At 52.3% G+C, this 23,944-nt stretch overlaps 1 pseudogene; it reads left to right on the top strand.

The window, feature by feature from the left end:
- Positions 1 to 211: 211 nt before the first annotated feature.
- On the top strand, positions 212 to 4,556 carry LOC131272993 (tripartite motif-containing protein 26-like; annotated as a pseudogene).
- Positions 4,557 to 23,944: the final 19,388 nt, after the last annotated feature.

The raw sequence follows: 23,944 nt of genomic DNA, 5'->3' as shown, positions 1-23,944 counted from the left end.
GGCGCTCCGGAGCCGAGCGCGGCTGGAGGGGCCGCCTTGGTGCAGGCTCTGCAGCCTGAGCTGTTCTCTGCCCAAAACCGCGTGGTTTCCTTCTCTTTCACCTCCGCTCCTGTTTTCCCAGGGAGAGCTAAGAGGGAAGGAAGTGAGGGCTTTGCTTCCTTCTTCTTCAAATGGGGGTGATAAAATTGCAGATTTACAGGTTAAGGGGCGCATGATCCCTGATTGTGGCGAGAAGCCGCGGGCTCGGAAGGAAGGCGCTGGCTGCGGGCTGAGAAGCGGCGGGGAGCGCAGGAAGGCTCCAAGGCCCCCAGCTCCTGGCGCCGTGCAGGGTCCGCTCAGCCCGGGGCCCAGGGCTCAAGTAACAGAACCAAGGCAGCCTGCCGCGTGCTTGCTCAGAGCTGGTGGGGAGGTCGGAGGTTCCAGCCTCTAGGGGTGTCTGTGGGGAGGGGGCAGTAGAGGGATGCGGGGCCAGCCGGGCGGAGGGTCAGGCTCTCCATAGGGAGAGTGAGGCAGGGTCAGCCACGTTCAGGGCCACCTCCAGGCCACAGCGGCCTGCGGCAGGGTCTGAAGACCGGCGGAGGGCAGCCTGGATCGAGCAGGGGCTCCGGGGCAGGGGAGGGCGTGGTCCCCGAGCAGGGACGCGCAGGCCAGCCTCCCAGGGAGGACAGCGTGTGCGGCTCAGGCGTGAGCCCCGCCCTCTGGCTTCCGTGGCCAGAGCCCTGAGCTAAGCAGCCGGGCGGGATCGGGTCCTGATCGCACAGCAGCCGGGAGGAGAGAAGGGGACCAGGGGCTCTCTGAAACCCCCCACTCAGGAAGAGCCAGCCTCACCCGCTCGAGGGGGCCTGGAGGGGCCCAGCCTTGGGGGGCTCCCCCCTCCCCCCTCCCGCCCTGCAGAAGAAGCTCCAGGAGCAGAGGCAGGACACTGGCCGCCTTCGAGCAGGGCCACCAGGTCCTGAGGGAGCGGGAGCAGCACCTGCTGGAGCAGCTGCCAAGCTGGAGCGGGAGCTCGTGGAGGGCAGGGGAAGGTCCAGGCCAGGGCAGCCGGCGAGCTCTCACACCTGGCCACGGTCATCTCCAGCTGGAGGACAAGGCCCAGCAGCCCCCGCGCAGCTCCTGCAGGTCAGCGGGTCCCCGCGGGCCGCCCTGCACGTGCTTGAGGCCTCTGTTTTCTCATCTGGACACGGGGTGTCACCCGTGACCCTCCCCACCCGTGAAGGATGGTGTGGGCATAAATGGGTACCTGCCAGGGGTGGCTTGACGCCCTGTCTCAGGAAACACTTAGAAACGAACAAGTAAATAGAGATGGGAAGGGAGGGTGCTGACTTCATCATCCTCACCCCACCACGAGCCCCTCTGGGTCCCTGCAGGTGCCTCTCTAGTGAAGGTTTCTGAGGTCATGAGATGCCAGAGGGCTGCACCGCGGCTTCTCCCAAGCGCTGGGAGGGTCAGGAGAGGACAGGCAACTGGGGACGGGAGCAGAGATGGGTGATCTTGGAAATACCACCAGAGAAGCCAGATGGAGAGAGGTAGGGCCCTCTGGGAGGGCTCCCTGGGAGCGGAGACATTCTACGGACAGAGGACAGACACCGCAGCCTCCCGGAGCAGTGACAGCCTGAGTAGGGCTCGGCCACCTTGGGACAGGGCGTGTTTGTCCTGCCTCCTGGGTCGGGGTGGGCAGTGCCTGCCTGCGTGGGGGTCTCGGGCCTGTCTCAGCAGCAGAACCCCCGGACACTCCTGAAAACGCCGTCCCAGCCGTCGGCAGCTGGGGGCAGGGGCACGGAGGACCGGGCAGTGCAGGGCCTCGCTGGGTGGGCTCCGCCTTCTTCCCACCTTGTGGGTTCAGACCCGCAGTCGGGACTGGCCGATCAGCCCCCCACGGAGCAGCAGGAGGCCCAGAGGGGAAGTCGGGGGCAGTTCCCATTTTAAAGGACGAGACCCCAAAATGACGATCGCTGCTTCCTTCTCCATCCCTTTCCATTGGCGGGACTGGGTCACAACCAGACCCAGGTGCCAGGGAATCAGGAGTATAGCTTCTGGGTGGGGGGCCGCCTGCACCTGTAACCCCCGTTCTGTCACCGAGGGAAGGGGGTCCTGGGGCTGGCCGTCTTCACACCGTAAAACACGCCTGCACGCCCTGAGCCCCTCGCTGACCTCCCACTCCACGTAAAATGAAATCCTCCCTCCTGAGCGCTGCCGTCGGCCCTGCCTTCCCTGCCCCGCCCCTGCCCACGTCACCAGCCCACGCCTCCTCTTCCGTCACTACTCAGTACACGTGTCTCCAGGGGTCACTGCTGTCGTTCTCTCCCCTCCCCATTTGCTTCAGACACTGCGATTATTTGGGGGGATTTTTTTGTTCTTCTTTTGATCCCTGCCCCCACTGGAATCTCAGCTCCCATGAAGGGACCACGTCTGCCTTGTCCAGGGACATGTTCCAGCCTCTAAGACAGCATTAGGGACACGTGAGGTGTCCAGTGACTCACCTTGCCTTGTGCTTTCCTTCCAGGACACCAGGGACTTCCTAAGCAGGTGAGGAGCTTCCTCCCCAGCGAGCCCCGCGCCCTCCTCTCCATGGTCCACGTGACCCTCCACACTGAGCCCCCTCCCCTCCTCTCCATGGTCCACTTGACCCTCCACACTGAGCCCCTCCCCTCCTCTCCATGGTCCACTTGACCCTCCACCCTGAGCCCCCTCCCCTCCTCTCCAAGGTCCACTTGACCCTCCACCCTGAGCCCCTCCCCTCCTCTCCATGGTCCCCTTGACCCTCCACACCGAGCCCCCTCCCCTCCTCTCCATGGTCCACTTGACCCTCCACGCTGAGCCCCCTCCCCTCCTCTCCATGGTCTGTTTGAATCGACAGGGCAGTGATAAGGGCTCTAGAGGACCCTCACCCAGGCTCTATCCGGGGACCCTCCCTCCTGGGGAGCAGGAACGCATCCTTGGGGAGCTGGAGACCTGCTCTGCACCCGGGCAAGGTCTCTAAGCCCAGCCCCTGGCCACTAAGCGCCTTGGGGGTGGACAGGGTGGGACGAGGTGCAGACCGAAGTGCTCTGATGGCGTGAGCCCTGCTTTGGGCACTTCACGTGGTCTCCAAGCCCCGCTCCCTCTGAAGTGGGGGGTCATGCCCGCCCTGCCCCTCACAGCTGTCCTGAGGAAGAGGAGGGAAGTGGGTTCTTGCGCTGCCGTCCCCTCAGGTATCCCCGGAAGAAGGTCTGGATCGGGAAGCCCATTGCTCCGGTGGTTAAGAAAAGGACTGGTGAATTCTCGGATAAACTCCTCTCCCTGCAGCAAGGCCTGAGAGAGTTCCAGGGTAACGGGGCGGCTCGGCGGGCGTCGGAGTCGGGCTTGGCTCCTGGACCTGGTGGTTCTCTCCTGGGCGTCTCGGGATGGACCTTTCCTGGATATCCGCCTCTGCTCAGGGAAGGCGGCACGTCTGCTGGCCCGGGGTCCACCGCATCCTTTCTTCTCCCCGCAGGGAAGCTGCTGAGGGACCTGGAGTTTACAACAGGTGAGTGCCCAGGGTCGGCGCAGGTGAGGACAGCGGCTGCCCCTGCGCCCCCAGAGCTCCCCAAGCCCGAGCCCTGGCGCGCCCGGCAGCTCCTGTCTCGAGTCTGCGTCGAGGCTCTGCTCCCCCCGTTCGCCTGTCCTGGCCTCACGGACCTCCCTGGGCTTCCCCAGCTCAGCGCCTGGCCCTTGGCGCCAGCGTCCAGCCAGCAGCGCCCCGAGGGCCCGGCCAGCCCCGCCGCAGCCCCGCTCCGCCCCCGCCCCCAGGCCTGCGCGGCACCTCCCAGGGCTGGGGACCCCGCCCTCCCCGCTGACACGCCCCTCCCTGTCCCCCAGTGAGCGTCCCCCTGGACCCGCAGTCGGCCAGCGGCCACCTGCTGCTGTGGGAGGACTGGAAGCGCGTGTCGTGCAGCAGCCTGCGCCGCGGACCCCACCCCCAGCAGTTCACCTGCGAGCCCGGGGCGCTGGCAGCAAGGGCGTCACCTGGGGCAGGGGCTACTGGAGGAGGCGGTGCAGAGGGGGCTGCTCCTGGGACGGGGAGGGGGACGGCGAGGAGGAGGGGGAGGGGGAGGGGGAAGAGAGGGGGGAGGGGAAAGAGAGGGAGGAGGGGGGAAGAGGGAGGGAGAGGCGGAAGATGGGAAGGGAGGGGGTTGGGGAGGGGGTGAAGAGGGGACGGGGGCGCTGGGGGCTGCCTGGTGGGCGTGCCCAGGGACTCCGTGGAGAGGAAGGGGGAGCTCCTCTGTGGCTGGAGGACGGGGTGCGGGCGCTGCGCCTGTCCCCCGCCAGCGTCTGGGCCCACACCCGCCCCGAGGCCGACCTCTTCCCTGCGCTGCGGCCGCGGAGGAGGGTGGGCGTGGCGCTGGACCACGACGGCGGCACCTGACGTTCACCAAGGCGGAGTTGCAGGAGCTGCTCTACACCTTCCTGCGCCTGGTCCCCCTCCTGTGGCTCAGGTGGCCGGGGGCGCGCCTGCTGCTGCGGCCTTGACGCCCGCGCCCAAGCCTCGGTCCTCCAGGATGCCACGCTCCTGCGACCTGGGGGTGGAGGCGCACCGGCCTGGGGCAGCGGAGAGGAGAGGCCACGTCCACTGTCACCTCCCCAGGCAGGGGCAGGAGACGCCCCGTCCACTGTCACCTCCCCAGGCAGGTATAAAAGAGGCCCTGTCCACTGTCAACCATTCCCCGTGCAGGGGCAGGAGAGGCCCGTCCACTGCGCCCCTCCCCGTGGCCCCCTCAGAGGCGTCGCTCTGAGCTGTAGCTCCAGGTACTGCTGCCCTTGCCTCCTCTCGGCTGCTGTGGGACCTCGTGAAGTCCACGATGGCACCACCTGTCTCTGGTCCACCTGCAGCCCAGCTCTGAGTCTCCCTGTGGAGTGAGGACCCCAGTCTGCTCTGTCCTGCCCAGCTGGCTTTTGGGGGGGGCTGACTCCACCCAAGGCTGTTTTGCTTCCTCAGACCCCTCAGGTCCCCCTTCCCCAGGACCACTTTGCCCTTTGCCCTCCATGGTGGTTACAGACCCCCCACCCCAGCTCAGCCCAGCACACAGGAAATGCTAAAATGAGCCTGAGCAGAGCCTGCTGAGCCTTCCCAGGCCAGGCAGAGGCCACCTGGGGCCATCAGGCATGAGCGTGGTGAGGTCCAGTGCAGCCTGTGCCATGGCCAGGGCCAAGCCTGTGCAGCTTCTGGAGCTGAGGCCGTTCTTGAGCCGCCTGTGGCCCTCGGGGGTGGGGTTAGGCCCCCCTGACGTTGGGAAGTCGTCATGGCCGTGATGGATCCATCATCCCGTAGGGGTCCCTGGAGGGGAGTCTAAGAGAATAGAGCATCTTGACAGGACCAGCCCATTTGAGCCCCAAGGGGAATGTCCAGGGAGCAGAGCACCTCTGGTGGGCTCCAGGGAGCTGCTGTCCCTGCTGCACTCAGCTGCAATTTCAACATCCAGGTTCCACCTTCCCAAGAGGGAGAAAGGTGGGGCCATGTGGGAGGAGGAAAGGAAGGCAGAGAGGTCTGCAATGAGCCCCAGGCCAGGCACCCACTCCTGCCCTCATCTCCATGCACCAGACATCTCAAGTCTTCATCCTCACCCGCTGTATGTGATAGCCCTTTTGCTTTGCCGGTTCCCTGCTTGCCTACATTTTAATTGTCCACCCCTGCTCTAAAGTTTAATACTGCTGTAGTCTCAGTGGCCTCTGAGTCTCAAGCCTGGAGTCACCCACTCTTTATACATCACCTGCTGCTTGAGTCACATGGACATCCTACTCCAAGGCTCACTGGTGGACGCCGTGTCTTACACTTCTCTTGTATTCTCCATAGCACCAGCTGCAGTGCCAGGCAGGGGAGGTGCTCAATAAAAACTTGTTAGCCAATGCACTGCATGGTTTCATTATAATTAAAACAGTAAATAATAAAATAACTCATATCACCAGTCCTTCCGAAGTTTGGGCTACGGTTTCCATTGATAGCACTAACTCAAGTTGTATTATTCAGCCAAAGGGGTGCTGATGCAAAGTACCAGAAATCTGTTGGCTTTTATAAAAGGTATTTATTTGGGGTGGAAGCTTACAGTTGCCAGGCCCTAATGAGTCCAACTCAAGGTACCATGAGAGGTGCTTTCCCACCCAAAGTCTTGGAATGTGTTGATGCAAGATGGTGGGCGAGGTCTACAAGGGTTCAGCCTTCCTCTTTCCTCCTAAGGCTCTGTGTTCCCTGCCCCTTCTGATCTCAGCTGTAGGTTAGCATAAGGCACTAACTATGATGAGATAACAAGGTGATAGTTCTTGAGGGAAGGATGAAGAGAAGAGAAAATGGAGTGGAGAGCTTGCTGAGTGTGGCGCATGGAAGTGATGGGAGGTGCTCAGCCCAACTCAGGGATGTGGACACAGGAAAGAATGGAGGTTCCTGAAGAATCTTCTTAGAGGGCTCAGGAGTGGTTGAGAAAGAAACAAAATGATGACTGTCTTAGTCTGCTATAAGCTCCCAAAAGCAATAGGGCAGAAATGGGTTGGCTTCTAGAATGGGGACCTGTTAAATTAGAGCTTATGGTACAAGGTCATGAAAGTCGAGGCTTCGGCAGGTGAGGCTTTTCTCCCTGAAGACCAGCTACCAGCGATCGGGGCACAGGCGGCTCCTGGGCTCTGCCTCCTCCAGGCTTCCTTGCTCTCAGATTCCCTCTTTATGGCTTTCTCTCTGCTTCTGTGTCCACTGATTTCATCTTCTGGCTTCCGGGTCTTTCTCTCACCTCTGGGGGTTTCTCTGTGTCTCTGATTTCATCCATATTCATTTATAAAGGACTCCAGTGAGAAGATTAAGATCAACCCTGGCCCATGCCTTACTGAATTTACCTAATCAAAAGTCCCTTAACTGAAGTGACCAAATCAAAAGTTCCCACCTACGATAGGCTCAACCCACAGGAATGGATTAGCTCTAAGGACTTGATTTTCTGGAGTCCATCCAACATGAAACTGTCACCCTGACTGAGAATACAGTAGCTTTATTTCTTTCAGCTCAGTATTAATACTTATAATTTCTTTTCCCTATGTTTAATTGCCTTGGACATCTAGTGTGGGGTTGTAGAATCAATGATAGCATATTTGTTTTATTCCTGATTTTAAAGGGATGCTTCTATTTTGTCAGAATTAAGCATGTCAAACTTGATGTTTGAAGTATGACTGGAGCATATTTTTTAGAGGGCAGGAAAATTCAATTCCTAGTTTAAAAGGATATTACATCATATCATGTGCTTTTGTTACATCTATTGAAGTAATCATGTTTTTGTCCTTTAATCTGTTCATCTGGGAATGACATTCATGATTTTTAAAATGTTTGTGTTCCTGTGATAAACTCTATTATTTAAAATATTTTTTCTGGATTCCATGTATTATTTTAGTTTGGATTTTTATATGTATGTTCAGAAGTAAAATTGGTCTGGAGATTTCCCTTCTCTACATCCAGTTTTAATATCAACTTTATGCTGGACCCCAGAAATCACTTGAGCACATTCTCACTGTTTTCTGTAGTACTTTGTTGTGAGGGTTATCTGAGGATTTTGAAGGTTTGATAGAATATGCCTGTAAACTTCAAGTGGACTGGGTACTTATTTTTGTGTGGAAGAGGGATTAGAATATTAATTTATAATTTGATTTAAAAAGTGGATATAGATCTATCCAGATTCTCTATGTCATCATGAGCCAGTTTTTGGTAACTTACGTTTTTATATATACAAAAGTGTCCACTATCAGCATAAAAGATATTGACATAAGGTTCTTTGCAGTATACTTTTGAGTTGTTTTTCATTAATCACCTTATTTATTTGTGATGTTTGTTTTTCTTGGTCACCTTTCCCACAGGCTTGCCATTTTAATATTCTTTTCAAAGAATAAGCTTTCAGTGTTGCTGAACGTTTTTATTTTTTTGCTTTCCACTTCATTTATTTTTGCTAATATTTCTTCAGCTTTACTAAATTTTAAAAAACTTATTGATTTAGATCATTCATTTCATTATTTCCCCCTGATATATGCATTTAAGTTGATAAATTTCTGTTCATATAATGCTGTAGTGGCAAATTCTTTGATCCTCTTCCCGTCAAGAGGAGGAGCTTAAGCCCACCCTTGGGTATGGACTGGCCTTAGTAACTCACTGGCACCTGAAGGAATAAGGGGGGAGTGAGGGGTGTGCCTGTCGTAAAAGGCCCTGGACCTCCTCTGCACCCTCTCCCCCTCCCTCTCTCCCCCCTTGCTCTGGGGTCAGCTGTCAGCCTGAGGATCCTCAGAACCTTTGCAGAGGTCAGCGTGGAGGGGCCCTGAGGCTTCAGCCCAGCAGCCATGACGACTGGAACCTGCCCCAGCCACAGGAGTGCCCTGGAAGGGGATGTCCTGGAGACCTGAGCCAGGACCCCCAGCCAAGCCACATGACCCTGACTCAGAAACTGTAAGAGCACACGCTTGTTGTCTTGAGCTCTAGGGTGGGGGTGTGTTATTGGGCAGCATTCAAGCACTGGTACAAGTGCTTCAGCTGAGTCAGTTGATGCTTCATTGTCTTTAAATCCAAGAATTTAAAAATTTTCCTTATGACTTCCTCTTTGACTCATGAATAATTAGAAGTGTGCTTTTAAGTTTTGTAAATGTACATACTGTTTAAGGGACTTTGTTTATTTTTAATATTACATTGTCAGAGATCAGTGTCTACATGACTGACAGGATGATAATCACTCAGACACACTGAAGAAAAGGACCCTTCATTATGCTCTTTTGCATGGAGGGTTGGAGGGAGCTTTCATAGCTCTTCTGATAAAGAAATCTTACAAGTGTTTACACCTTGTAGAAACAGATGTCTATCCAAATATTTTTACTGGAGCCATTATTATCAAATAGAAAATCCCTAACAAAGCAGACATTTTAGGAATTACAAGTTTTACTGCATCCTACAGAGCGTAGTGACAATATCTGGACTTCAAGGGTCTGAAAAGGGGAAACAGACTTGGCCCAGTGGTTAGGGCGTCCATCTACCACATGGGAGGTCCGTGGTTCAAACCCCGGGCCTCCGTGACCCGTGTGGAGCTGGCCCACGCGCAGTGCTGATGTGCGCAAGGAGTGCCCTGCCACACAGGGGTGTCCCCCGTGTAGGGGAGCCCCACGCGCAAGGAGTGCGCCCTGTAAGGAGAGCCGCCCAGCACGAAAGAAAGTGCAGCGTGCCGCTGACGACAACAAGATGGCAGAAAACAGACAACCAGGGGAGGGGGGTATTAAATAAATAAATAAATGTTAAAAAAAAAAAAAGGATCTTAAAAGAATCTTTTGCTACAAATAATATTTGCCAGAAATAATAGTGTGCTTTTAAGTCATCACACAGCTCCAACCACGGAACTGATGGTCTTGGCTCTTGGGTGGACTCCTCGCCAGGACAAGCTGAACAGAGGGCATCACCGCCTGACCTTTCTCATAGTCCTTTCCCTGCAGTTCCTAGAAGAGCCAACATTCCCAGACCACATGGGATTTGATGGGTTAGTTGCAGGGAAAAGAGCAGGTTGAGAAGCTGCAACACTTAGCACATGGAAGAAGACAATGAAGAGAATTTTCTGTAAATAGAATGTTTTTCTTTAATAGTTACATTGTTTTGCTTTTGCACCCAGATCTTGGTCATTTTTTTCCTGTTTCATGAGTGCTCAAAAAGTGTCTATTTTCACTAAGTTCAGGATTCTATGTATGCCCTGTAGAAGAATCTTATTTTCCTATTCAGATATGCTATATCTATGTTAGAAGAATCCTGATCTTTAAAAAATATTTTTATTACACAAGTTGGGAACTTACAAAACAATCATGCACTTGTGTAGAATTCACATATAACACCCTTCACCAACACACCACACCATCATAGAACATTTGTTAGACTTCATGAGATAATATCTTTAGACTATTCCACTAACTATGGCCCATAGAGTATATTAGATGCATGTTTTCCATGCCCTCCTATTATTAACACAGTACATCTTTGGTATTGATACAAGGATATTACAGTTTTGTTGTTAACTATAGTCCATAGGTCACATTCATTGTATTTTTTCCATGCTTCCTCCCCTTCCCACAAAAGAATCTTATTTTGTGGTTCAAATAGTCTGTATCCTTATTTTTTGTCTTTAAATATCAACAACTGAGAGAGATGTGTTTAAAATCTGCTACTATGTTGCCTTATCAAAGTCTCTGTGTAATTCTGCAATGAATTATTAGATGTATTAAAACTTAGAATTGTTACAGTTTCCAGATAAAGTGTTCGTTTACCAGTATATAATGCCCCTCTTTGATATTGGTACAGTTACCTCCACTTTCCTTTCGTTGTCATTGTCTGGAGTATCATTTTAAATCTTTTTTTTTTTTTAATTATTTACTCCTTCCCCTGCCCCTACTCGCTGTCTACTCTCTCTCTGTTCTTCTCTTTAGGTAGCACCTGCAACAGATCCTGGGACCTTCCGGAGTGGGGGAGAGGTGCTCAATCTCTTGCTGCAGCTCAGCTCCCTGGCGTGCAGTGTCTTTTATTGTCTGTCCTCCATGTATCTTTTTGTTGCATCGTCTTTCTGTGCCAGCTCTCTGCGTGGGCCAGCACTCCTGTGCATGCCAGCTCACCTTCACCAGGAGGCTCTGGGAATCGAACCCTTGGCTTCCTATATGGTAGGCAGGAACCCAATCACCTGAGCCACATCTGCTTCCCTCATTTTAAATCTTTTGGTTCCATCATTTGAGTCCTTTTGTAAATAGCATAGCTGCATTTTAAAATAGAATCTACAAGCTTGTCTTTTGGCAAATGATTTGTTTCTGTTTACATTTATTAGGGTTATTGATACATCAATTTCTATATTATTTTGTACCTTCTTTTTGTCATTTTTTCTAGCTACTTTCTCTCCTTTTTCCATATCTTAGTTGAATTGAGTGAGCTTTCTTTATTCCATTGTTTCTCATTTCCTAGTTTGGAAGTTATGAATTCTATTTGTTTGCTCCCAGTATTTTTTTTTAATTGTGTAATTCATTTATACAGAGAAATCATTTGCAGTGATCTATTTACAGTCTTTTCCAATTTTCATTTCTGCTGACTGAATGTATTTCATATAATAGCATTCCCTTTAACTGACATCATTATAAACATGCCAGGACTTAGGGCTTTATTGTCCAGGCTTTTTAAAGGCTATGAGCTCACTGTGGTTTTTTTGTTTTTTGTTTTTTAACATTATTTGCATTTATTGTATGCTGAAGTTATTCCCATTAGTTTTGTTTCTTCAGTTTCTTCTGGGATATCTTTTCCTTCTGTGCAACCTCCTCTTCTGGTTTAGGAACAATTTGTTCTTTTCCCATAAGGATGGTCTCCATGCTGCGGGGGGAGCTCACATGTGGGTTAATCTGACCATGAGCTCTGTAAGTAGCTGGCGCATCTTGGGGGCTTTGTTCACCTGGAAGTGCTCAGTGACCAGAGAATCTACATCCAAACCCTTAGGTTCAGCATCACTCTCTGCATTTTGAAGCATGTGCAGCAAACGTTCAGCCCTTTTTGGGCCACCGACCCTGTGTCCAGCCCACTGTTCAGCCTGGTGCACCTCCTAATGCCACAATTGTGAGGATGGAATGGCGCACCTGCTTCTGTGAGGTGACATCTTTCAGATACTTGGTGGCTTTTCCAGTATGCACACCTTGATGGCCCGGGCAGTTTCTCAGGTGTTCTTAAAGTGACATGAAGATTTGAACCTCTTGATTCGCACGATTTTGTGGGATTTTTTGGGTCAAGGGAAGAGTGAAACATTTTCAGAGATCACCAACACGCTGACCTCTGAGGTGGAGGCACCGGTCCCAGGTCACCCCCCTCCCCACAGGCAATGGGCCCTGCCACCCCTTTCCCGACCTTCACACCCCTCTGGGGTCACAGACCCCCGACAGCCCATCACACAAAGCTGGGCCTTTTCCCACGTTCCCCGGCGTGGGGATCCCTGCCTCCAGCAGAGAATCACTAGCCCCAGGGGGTTCTCCTCCAGGAGGCTCCAGAGCAGCAGGATGGGGGGACGGCCTCGCTGTTATGTTTAACAGAGAAATTAAATCCAACTTCACTTTCTATAATCACCCATGTGAAATTTTACAGTAAGAGTCACCAGTCTTTTTTCCATCTAATCAATTAATCCACCAAAATTGGTTTCATATTGTGAAATTTTCAACACATTTTATTGTTTCTTTTCAAGCTTATTATTTGCAGGCATTACAAACCAAGACAAATTGAAGTGTAATAAATCAGACATCTAGACACCAGGAGATATAAATTTAGAGAAACTTTATTTTTCGGCTGGACACACCCTCCACCACAAGTAGGTGAGGAGACCCTGAGTCAGGGGAACTTGGGTTTCATAGGGGTCCATACAAAAGGGAGGGGTCGTTTTCACACGCTTAGAAGGAGTTTTATTGGTTAAACTAATTTTGCTTTCTAATGTTAAGCAAGCAAGCAAGTTAGAGAGGCAGAACATTGACAGCGAGCAATAGGGGGTTAGGGTGTTGCAAACAAGCAAGTTACAGAAGCAGAACACTGGCAGTTAGCGAGCTACAGGGGACCAGGGTGTTTACCCCCGGGACGTGGATGTGAGGCCGGAAGCATGTTCGGTTTCAGGTTGTTGGAATAGGCCCAGTTGTGTTTACTCTGCTTTCTCTACTTCAAAATAAAGTTCATTTCCTCTCAAGCCTTCTACAGCTTACTATACACCTCAAGTTTAGCTTTGACTACCTTCTTTCACCTTCTGGCAAAACCATTTTTACTTTAAGACAAAGTTACTCTCATTTCCTGCCTTTTTTTTTTTTTTTTTTTTAACGTATTGCCATCAATTTGCCTTCCCTCTCGCATTTCAGATGCTAAAACTTCCCACAAAATTCTTAAGGTGCTCTTCTTTCAGTAGTCTGGAATATACTAAGCCATTTCATGTTTCTTCACTACCCCAAAAGGCTACATTCTCAAAATTGCAGCTTTCTTAATTGGCTCAAAAACTGTATGCCTTGGTTTCACTTGGTAAAGTTAAAATGATTCAATGAGAAAAAATATACACATACACACATTTTTAACCAAAAAAAAAATATTTTGAAGACATGCCAATTTGAAAGGTATCAAAGTGAAAAAAATAAAAGCAAATAAACTACAAGAATAAAAACTTAAATAGTCCTCGCCTCGCCTGGGCGGTCCCTTCCAGGCTCTATGCCAAAGAGAGGCGTTAGCATCCTCCAATGAGGGCCTGGGAGGAGCTTGTTGGCCAATCAGCGGCCAAGCCACGGCCATTCTGGGCGGGACTAGACCTGCGCCCCCATAACTGAACAGCCCGCGGGTCCTTTATGGGGCTTGTTTTACTCGAGGCCAGAGGTCAAATAAGGGGGCGCGTCCCCGCAGGACAGGGAGGGTCCCCACGGACTCTCTGCGTTTGACCGTTTAAGCCGCCTTTTGTGCTTTTATTTGAAAAAAAGCCGCTGGGCCCGCCTTGGAGATTGGCTCAGTGACGGACAGGAAGGAAAACCAATGACTGGGGGGGCGGGCCCCATTTGGACCAATAGGAAAAGGACATTGTCAGGCCTGGCGCGCAGGCGGGGGTTAGTCCATCGAGGCGTCAGCGGGGGCTCTGCGCCTGCGCGAGCGAGACGCCCGGGCCTCGCCCCGGTCCCGCCCAGGAGAGGCCGCTCGGCGCGCGGAGGGAAGCGGCTCGCGGGCTCCGTCCAGGCCCCGGGGCCGCCTTCGAGTTGCCCGGGGGCTGCGGGCAGCAGCTCTGCCTTCCTCAGCTCCGTCTCCCGCGCTCCCGCCGCCGGGCCTGCCCCTGGGTGGGCCTTTCCCGAGCCGCCGCCTCCGCGCTCGGCTGAGGACCGAGAGGCACCTGCAGGGGTGCTGGGCAGCTGGAGCGCCCTGAAATAAACTGCTTTTCTTCACTTAAAAAAAAAAACTGCAGCCCTACGGTATCAACACACCGTAAGAATTAAGAGAGTGACAAAACCATTGATAACAAATAACTATGAAAAATGCACAAACCTTATGAAGGACTCGTTTTGGTTTTTTTCTTATAAAATATTTCAGATCTACAACAAGTGCTCTAAGGAACTTAATGAGTAACCGTGTACCCAACACCCAAGCACGTCCAAACCTTATCTTTTGACAAATGGATTTAGTCTTTCCCTAGAAGATGAAGCATTGCACTTAGGTCTTTCCAATCCCATTTCCCTCCTTCCCCACCCAAGGTAACCGCTGTTTCCCCAGGAGCCCCAAGGCCCTTCCAGACTCCTGGACAAGCAGGTGAGAGGCACCTCCTGACTCAGGGGAACCTGGTTCAGCCCTCAGCTCATGGAGGGCACACAGCGCACGGCAAGTGTCCTCTTCCCTCCCAGGGCAGACGGCTAATGCCTGAGCACGGAGGAAGGAAAACGCCTGCATTAGAGCCTGCCAGAGCCTGGAGCTGCCCTTCCAAACAGCATTTGAGAGTTCTGGAGGAAAGGGGAACTGGGTGGGAAAGAGGAGGGGAAGGCAGCTCTGGTCCTCTCAGGTTCCAGATTATTTGTATTCTGTAGAAGACAGTTCCTCTTTGAATTTTACATTTTAATTGGTGTTAGACACTGACTTGAGTACTAATCATTTCATAGATTATAAAGCCTTTCTGGGACAAGCTTAAAATCATGATTATTATTTATACTCATTTCTGGGGGTTGTGTCCCCCCAATACCAGATCATCTATTTTAATGATGTGACCCTTTGAGCACAGCCCTGTGGTGGGCTTGGGTGTTTGTGCTAGTGATTGACAGGGTGTGTATATCTAGTGCCTGTGCTTTTCTGCAGAGTTGTCCTTGTGGAGGGGTGAAAGCCCCATCCTTGGAAACGCTGTGTTTAAAGGAGGAGGGGCTGGGAACGGGCCTCCCTGCTCCGGTGACTCCACGTCCCACAAAAGCAGAAAGAGCAGACCTTGGCTCCACGCGCCCTTCCCTGTCCTGCTCGTCCTTCCTCCTTGAAGAACAGCTCAAAGGCTCCTCCTGAGAGAGCGCCCCTGCTGGAGGACCTGCTCCTGGAGCTCCTTCCCCTGGACTTTCCTCACTAATGGAGCTGCCCGTTCCCCTGCGCTGGCTCCTGTCTCCACCTCGTCCTGGGAGGTGTTCTGCCTCCAGCAGGTGAGTGTGTGGGGATCAGGGACTGGAGCTGGAGTTACCAATCGGGCCTCGGGATGTGAACCAGCTCTGCTAACTGGGAGGATGACGCTGGTGACACCACAGCAGCCACCACCTCCTGCAGTCTTCCTGGGTGCCAGGACCGCGCTGAGCGTTTACCTGGACTAGTTCTCATAATCTTAGCCACAGCCCTGTGAGGAGGTGCTGTTCATACTCCGTTGTCTACAGAGACTGAGAAACTTGCCAGGACCCCCCAGCTAGAAGGGCCATCTCAGTCAAGACTCAGCCCAGCGCCCTAACAAGACCCAGTGACCAGGGCGGTCACCGCAGGGTCATCCTCGCCTCCTCTCTGGGCTGAAGGAGTCAGGTGCCCCCAGACCCCATTAGAAACAATCCCCAGCCCTCCTCCCTCTCTCCAGCGCCCCCAAAGGGCGTTCCGCCTCCCTCCTCTACCCCATGCGGCAGGAGGCGCTCACTTTTAGGGGCTCGTGTGCTGGCGCCGACACTTCTCCAGCTCCTCGTCGAGACCCCAAGCCGTGACTTCCTCAGGGGCCTCCTGGGCTTAGTCCTCGCGCTCCTGCAGGACCTGCTCCAGCTCCTCCACCTAGCCAGCAGGGGGCGCTGCTGTCCCCAGCTCCCTCGACCTGGCCAGCAGGGGGCGCTGCTGACCCCAGCTCCCTCGACCCGGCCAGCAGGGGGCGCTGCTGACCCCAGCTCCCTCGACCCGGCCAGCAGGGGGCGCTGCTGCCCCCCAGCTCCCTCGACCCGGCCGGCAGGGGGCGCTGCTGTCCCCAGCTCCCTCGACCTGGCCAGCAGGGGGCGCTGCCGTCCCCCAGCTCCCTCGACCTGGCCGGCAGGGGGTGCTGCTGCCCCCCAGCTCCCTCCACCTGGCCGGCAGGGGGCGCTGCCGCCCCCCAGCTCCCTCGACCTGGCCAGCAGGGGGCGCTGCTGACCCCAGCTCCCTCGACCTGGCCGGCAGGGGGCGCTGCCGTCCCCCAGCTCCCTCGACCTGGCCGGCAGGGGGCGCTGCTGCCCCCAGCTCCTCGACCTGGCCGGCAGGGGGCGCTGCTGTCCCCCAGCTCCCTCGACCTGGCCAGCAGGGGGCGCTGCTGTCCCCAGCTCCCTCGACCTGGCCAGCAGGGGGCGCTGCTGTCCCCAGCTCCCTCGACCTGGCCGGCAGGGGGCGCTGCTGTCCCCAGCTCCTCGACCTGGCCGGCAGGGGGTGCTGCTGCCCCCCAGCTCCCTCCACCTGGCCGGCAGAGGGCGCTGCTGTCCCCCAGCTCCCTCGACCTGGCCGGCAGGGGGCGCTGCTGTCCCCAGCTCCCTCGACCCGGCCGGCAGGGGGCGCTGCTGTCCCCAGCTCCCTCGACCTGGCCGGCAGGGGGCGCTGCTGTCCCCCCAGCTCCTCGACCTGGCCGGCAGGGGGCGCTGCTGCCCCCCCCCAGCTCCCTCGACCTGGCCTGCAGGGGGCGCTGCTGCCCCCCAGCTCCTCGACCTGGCCGGCAGGGGGCGCTGCTGTCCCCAGCTCCTCGACCTGGCCGGCAGGGGGCGCTGCTGTCCCCAGCTCCCTCGACCTGGCCGGCAGGGGGCGCTGCTGCCCCCCCCCCCCAGCTCCCTCGACCTGGCCGGCAGGGGGCGCTGCTGTCCCCAGCTCCCTCGACCTGGCCGGCAGGGGGCGCTGCTGCCGCCCCCCCCCAGCTCCCTCGACCTGGCCTGCAGGGGGCGCTGCTGCCCCCAGCTCCTCGACCTGGCCGGCAGGGGGCGCTGCTGTCCCCAGCTCCCTCGACCTGGCCGGCAGGGGGCGCTGCTGCCGCCCCCCCCAGCTCCCTCGACCTGGCCTGCAGGGGGCGCTGCTGCCCCCAGCTCCCTCGACCTGGCCAGCAGGGGGCGCTGCTGCCCCCAGCTCCCTCGACCTGGCCGGCAGGGGGCGCTGCTGCCCCCCCAGCTCCTCGACCTGGCCGGCAGGGGGCGCTGCTGCCCCCACCTCTACCTGCGGCCTCTCAGCAGCTGCTTCTTGGTTTCCATCTGAGCCTGTGAGGGGCAGAAGGACAGACATGCTTAGGGAGGGGCTCACAGCGCTGGGCTCCAGGAGGTTCATCTAAACATTCACTATTGATAAGGGGACGGGTGATGAAGAGTTTTAGTAAAGTGTGGAGTGATGCCAGCACAACCTTGTGGTGCAATAAATACCATGATTTCAAAGTGGTTAAAATAGAAGATTTTATGCTGTATAAATGTCGCCACAATAAAACCTTAAAAAAGGAAAATAAAACACAATAAAACTGTAGACCACAAAGACTGAACTGTATTGTAAACTATGGACTATAGTGACTGATATGATTATGGAGATGCTGGTTCCTCAGTGACACCAAAGCTACCTCACTACTGCAGAACATTAATAGAGAAAGATGCATGCGGGGGTGGGACAGTGTATGGGGACCCTGCCTGGTTTTTCTGTGAACCTGCAACTGCTGTAATAAAAAGAAAGAAAAAGAGCAAGAGAGAGACATGGAGTAACTACTTCCAGGGCTTCCCCCAAATAGCACCGTGGTAGCAGCGGCTGGTCTCAGGATGAGCTGACCACGAGGAGGGCGTCTTATCCACAGATTCCATAGTGATGCCACATGATGCTCCCAGAGCCATATGGAGCTAAAAAATCTTCCATGTCTGTAATAACATCCTAACCATATAAGCCTTGGCAGGGGAAAGTGGGCTGATAACGGTGAGTTTTAGAGAGGAAGTGAGGCCAAAGGAAGGTGGGATTAGCACCAACAAGCTGAGCAGAAGAGCGTGTGGCTGGTCTTGGCCACGTCTCCCCCTGCGGGGTGAGCTCTGATGGGAGCTGAGGGGAGCTGGGGAGATCTTCCTGTCCCAAGACTCTCTTCTGGTCAAGTACCAGGAATCCCCTCACTTTGATTTCTCCTGGATGACTTTGTAACCTGAAAACCAGAGGCCGAGGGTCCACACATGCCACGTCCTGAGCCTGTGGTCCTCAGTCGGGCTCATGGTCAGGACTAGGGTCCAGGCACCAGCTGAGCCTTAAGCCTGAGCCCCCCCCAAGTTAGTGCCCTCAGGCAGGGTGGAGCAAAGTGGCCTGAGACCCCAAGGACCTGGGCGCTGGTCATTTCACAGGAATGTGGGCTTGAACGTGCCCTCCAAGCACCACATGCTCTGTAAAAATGGCTGATCTGGACATTTGGATCTTGGACTAGAGGATTCAAAACCACTTCTGTTCTGTCACTCTGTGACTCTACAGCCTGGATTCTGAATGCCTCTGTGAAGACGGGCAGTGAATAAGGAGTGTCTGCCTTTCTTTCAAGGCCTGGACAGACGCCAGAGAGCAGCTTTCCGAGGCCGTGGAGAGGACGTGAAGGAGGGGCAGGGGAGCAGCCTTCACCAGAGCACCTGGAGCTCCTGGGCTGGCGGCACTCCGTGTCCTCATCTCATCTCCCTCCATGCTCAGAGATTCCAGTGACTCCTGAGACATTCCTGTGGGGAGGCAGAAGGGCAGAGAGAGGTGGAGGAATTAGCACCTCAATGCACACGTACAGGTGTCTGTTGTGGATGGACACACTGTTAGGGGCTGGGGTGTGAAGGTGTAAAGGCTGATTGTTGTCCCTAAAGAGAGCACCATCTAGGAAGGGGGCATCCCATGATCAAGATGCAGACACTGAGCTGTGCACAGAGAGGCAGAAGCAGGAGGGCAAGGGTTTTAGAAAGCATAAAGCATTTATTTATTTTTAGGAGGTACCAGGGATTGAACCTGGAACCTCACTCATGAAGCAGGTGCTCAACCACTGAGCTACATGTTCCCTGCACAAAGCATGTAAACTGGCCTTGAGAGATTACCTCAGCTGGACAAGAGAAGGGGAGGAGAGCATTCCAGGAGGAAGGACTTGCCTGCGGGCAGCCTCAGAAGTAGGAAAGAGAAGGACAGTTCAGGAAAGCAGGTGCAGCTCAGCCTGGCTGGACCAGGTGCCTTGGGGAGGGGGCTGGAGAGGGGACAGAAGGGAAGGCAGCATCCTGGGACACAGGATACCTTTGGGCAGGGTGGATCCATGAAGGGGCTCTGAGCAGAGCAGGATGAGCTCTGCCTCTCAGGAGGGGGAGATGGAAGGGGTGAGAATGCAGGAGGGAGCATCCCAGGAGCACCCTGAGAGAGCTGGGGGAGGGGGGCCTGGCTGTGGGAAGGCAGAGTTAAACAGTGAGATGTTTCTGGGGAAGCCTCTTCAAGACCTGGTGACCGGAAGATGAGCCAGCTCTGAGAGGCAGGCAGCGGGCAGTGCCCTCTACCCAGGGGACATTCCTGCAGTGCTAGACTCCTCTTCACCCCCTTTCTCAGAAAGAAGGGGGGTGTCTGCAGGATGCCCTTCCCTTCCCCCCTTTCCTGCACCCCAGTTCAGGTTTGTGGTTAGCCCATGGCTCAGGTGGATCCTGCGGGCCAGGTGCCCTGCCCGCAGCCAGGAGGGGTTTCCTTCTCAGGTGGGGTTCTCCCAGCAATGAGGACAATTCTTCACTGCACTGGGGGGTCCATAGGGCAGCCTTGGGGCTGGCTCCATGTGGAGAGTCCTCTGAGGCTGGAGCTCAGGCCCCCTAAGAGTGAGCTCCCACAGAGCCAGGGGCAGCCACATCCCCTGGGGTCCTTCCAGCTAACACTGTATTTAATGGTGAAAGATGAAAGCTTTCCCACTGAGATCAGGAACAAGACAAGGATCCCCAGCATTCTCCTGGTACTCAATAGTGTCAAATAAACTCTAGTTAGAGCAATTAGGTAAGAAAAAAAAACACAATTCATACAAATAGGAAAGGAAGTACAACTTTCATTATTCACTGATATAATCCTATACTTAGAAAATCCCCAAAATCCACAACAAAAATAATAGAACTTATAGACAATTTCTGCAATGTGATGGGATGCAAATTAATATGCAAAAATCGATAGTGTTTCTATGCATTATTAATGAGCAATCTCAGGAGGAAGTCAGAAAAAAATTACATTTACAATAGCAACTAAAAGAATCAAATAGGAAAAAAAAAGGAAGAGTCAAATAGTAGTAAATGTAGTCAAGGACATAGAGGACCTGTATTCAGAAACCCATAAAACAATGGTAAAAGAAACCAACAACAATCTAAATAAATGGAAGGGTATTTATGTACACATAGGTTAGAAGATGAAATATCATTAAGATGCCAACTCTACCCAAACTGATCTACAGATTTAATACCATCCTAATAAAAATTCAAATATCCTTCTTAGTAGAGTTTGAAAAACCAATTATCAAATTTATCTGGAAGAGTCCGGGTCCCTTAATAGCTAATTTTTTTTTTTTAGAAAGAATGAAGTTGGAGGACACTTCCAGCCTTTAAAGCATGGTACTGCTTTAACAGCATGGTACTGGCATAAAGATAGAGAGACTGACCAATGGAACCAAATCTAGAGTTCAGAACAGATCCTCTCCTCAATGGTCCAGTGATCTTTGACAAGGCTGTCAACCCACGCAGCTGGGTCAGAATAGCCTGTTCAAAAATGGTGCTGGGAGAACTGGACATCCATATCTCAAAGAAAGAAAGAGGACCCTTATCTCACACCTTATTTAAAATTTATTTAAAGTGGATCAAGGACCTAAATGTAAAAACTAGAACCCTAAAACTCTTAGAAGAAAATGTAGAGTAACATCTTCAAGATCTTGTGCTTGGCAGTGGTTTCTTGGATCTTACTCCCAAAGTAGGAGCAACAAAAGAAAAAATAGATAGGGAAGTGGACTTTGCCCAATGGATAGGGCATCCGTCTACCACATGGGAGGTCCACGGTTCAAACCCCGGGCCTCCTTGACCTTGTGGAGCTGGCCACACGCAGTGCTGATGCACACTAGGAGTGCCGTGCCACACAGAGGTGTCCCCCGCAAAGGGGAGCCCCACATGCAAGGAGTGTGCCCCGTAAGGAGAGCCGCCTTGCGCGAAAGAAATTTCAGCCTGCCCAGGAATGGAGCTGCACACACGGAGAGCTGACACAGCAAGATGATGCAACAAAAAGAAATGCAGATTCTGACAACAGAAGTGGACAAAAGAACACGCAGCGAATGAACACAGAGAACATACAGCTGGGGATGGGGGATAGGGGGGAGAAATAAAAAAAAGAAAAAAGGAAAAATAGGTAAATGGGACATCTTTAAAATTAAATACTTTTGTTCGTCAAAAGACTTTGGCAAAAAAGTAAAAGGCAGCTAACTCAACGGGAAAAAGTCTTTGGATACCATATATCTGATAAGGGATTGCCCTCCATGTTATATGAAGAGACTCTACATCTTAACGACAACATGACCAGTCGCCCTATTTAAAAATGGGCAAAACATATCAGCAGACATTTTCCCAAAGTGGAAATTCAAAAGACCAAAAGACACATAAAAGGAAGTTCATATAGTTAGTTATTAGGGAAATTCACATCAAAACTACCATGAGATATCTTTCACCATACAGAATGGCCACTCTTTCTGGGCAGGCTGAACTTTCTTTTGTGCTGGGCGGCTCTCCTTACGGGGTGCACTCCTTGTGGGGTGCATTCCTTGCGTGTGGGGATCCCCTATATGGGGGCACCCCTGTGTGGCATGGCACTCCTTGTGTGCATCGGCACTCCTTGCGTGCATCAGCACTCCTTGTGCACATCAGCACTGCATGTGGGCCAGCTCCACAAGGGTCAAGGAGGCCCAGGGTTTGAACCAGGGACCTCCCATGTGGTAGACGGACATGCTGACCACTGGGCCAAGTCCGCTTCCCAAGAATGAACACTCTTAAAAGAACAGAAAGTGTCAAGTACTGGAGAGGATGTGGAGAAATAGGAACACTCCTTCACTGTTGGTGGGACTGTAAAATGGTGCAACCTCTGTGGAAGATGATCTGATGGTTCCTCAGGAGACTAAATGTAGAACTGCCGTATGATCCAGCAATCCTGCTACTAGGAATATATTCAGATAAACTGAAAGCAAGGACATGAACAGCTATTTGCACTCTGATGTTCATAGCAGCTTTATTCACAATTGCTAAAAGATGGAAACAACCTAAGTGTCCTGAACTGATGAATGGATGAACAACAAGTGGAATATTCACACAATGGAGTATTTCTCAGCTGTAAGAAGAAATCAACTGGGGAAGCACAAGACAACATGGAGGAAGCTTGAGGATATTACGTTGAGTGAAATAAGCCAGACACACAAGGATGACTATTGTAAGGTCTCACTAATATTAACTAAATATAATGACTAGAATAATGGACTTGCACTCTGAAGTGTAGATTGGCGGGAGATGTACTGTGGGATTAAAAGGGGTGAAGATGTTGGATGTATGTGGATTGTTTAATAAGATCCAACATAAGTATGTGGTAATGGCTGGACCTGATGGTAACATACTATAGTGAGTGTTACACTGCTGATTTAGGGATGTGATTGTGGCTGAAACCGGTAGTCTAGGAAGATTCATGTTAGTTGGAGGACAGCTGGAAGATAATATGGGGAACATATAACAATGATTTTGGAATTAATGAGGATTGTGGTTAATAATACAAACACAGGAATGTTCTTCTACAACAGGGTGTTAAGTATGTGGGGACACATGAGAAAATATAATACAATTTATGGGATATAGTTAACAACATTGTAATGTTTTTGTAACAAAAGCAAAGTTGGCACCATATTAATTCTATTAAAGGTAAGAAAAGGAATATGGGATTTGGTTTTGTGAGATATTAAAATGATGAAATGATTTTATTCTTCCTCTTTTTTCAGAATTATATGGAGGCCTTGACTACATCATTTAAGTAATATGTGCTCATCTGTGTGTCTGTCTGAACACTAGAGGAGCAACTGACCTAGCAGTTGCAATTAGGTGAGAGAGGGGAGAAGAGATATGATGTGGGTACATCTTCAGGATTTGGAGTTGTCCTGGGTGGTACTGCAGGGACAGATGCTGGACATTGTGTGTCCTGCCACGGCCCACTGTGTGGACTGCGGGAGAGTGTAGACTACAATGTAGACTACTGTCCATGTGGTGCAGTGGTGCTCCAAAATGTGTTCACCAGGTGCAGTGAATGTGCCACAATGATGGAAGAGGTTGTTGATGTGGGAGGAGTGGGGTAGAGAGGTGGGGGGGCATATGGGGACCTCATATTTTTTTAATGTAACATTCAAAAGAAAATAAAGGGAAGCAAAAAAAAGTTGGGGTGGAAATGTGCCTGAAAAAGAATTTTAAGGGGTGATTTTTTCGGTGATTTGTTGAGTTGCCTTTTTCTGTTCTTTTATTTTTGTGAATTTGAAATAAAATTGTTAATAAACAAATTTTTAAAAGATGCTGTGAACATTATTGAAAAGTCACCAAAGATTTCAAATATTACACAGACTTAGTTGATAAAGAAGTGGCAGGTATAAGAAAGTGAGTCCCGCTTTGAAAGAAGTTCTACTCTGTGTAAAGGGCTATCAAACAGCATCGCATGCTACAGAGATACCTTTAGTGAAAGAAAGTCAATGAATGTGGCCAACTTCCTTGTTGTCTTACTTGAAGAAATCCCCACAGCCCCCCGCCCTCCAGCAGCCTCCACCTGATCAGCCTCAACACTGAGGAGGACCCTCCACCAGCAAAAGAAGGCTGAGGGCTCAGGGAGCGGTAGCACTTTTTAGCAATAAAGCATTTTCAATTAAGGTATGTACATTGTTTTTTAGACATAAATCCATTTATTGCACCCTTGCTAGACCACAGTATAGTATAAGTATGAGTTCTATATGCTCTCAAAACCAAAAAATCTGAGTGTCTCATTTTA

This window comes from Dasypus novemcinctus, chromosome 22, assembly GCF_030445035.2.
Source record: "Dasypus novemcinctus isolate mDasNov1 chromosome 22, mDasNov1.1.hap2, whole genome shotgun sequence".
In the NCBI taxonomy this organism is placed as follows: Eukaryota; Metazoa; Chordata; class Mammalia; order Cingulata; family Dasypodidae; genus Dasypus; species Dasypus novemcinctus.
The sequence above is the reverse complement of the archived record's forward strand: the minus strand, read 5'-3'. Positions and strand labels throughout refer to the sequence as shown.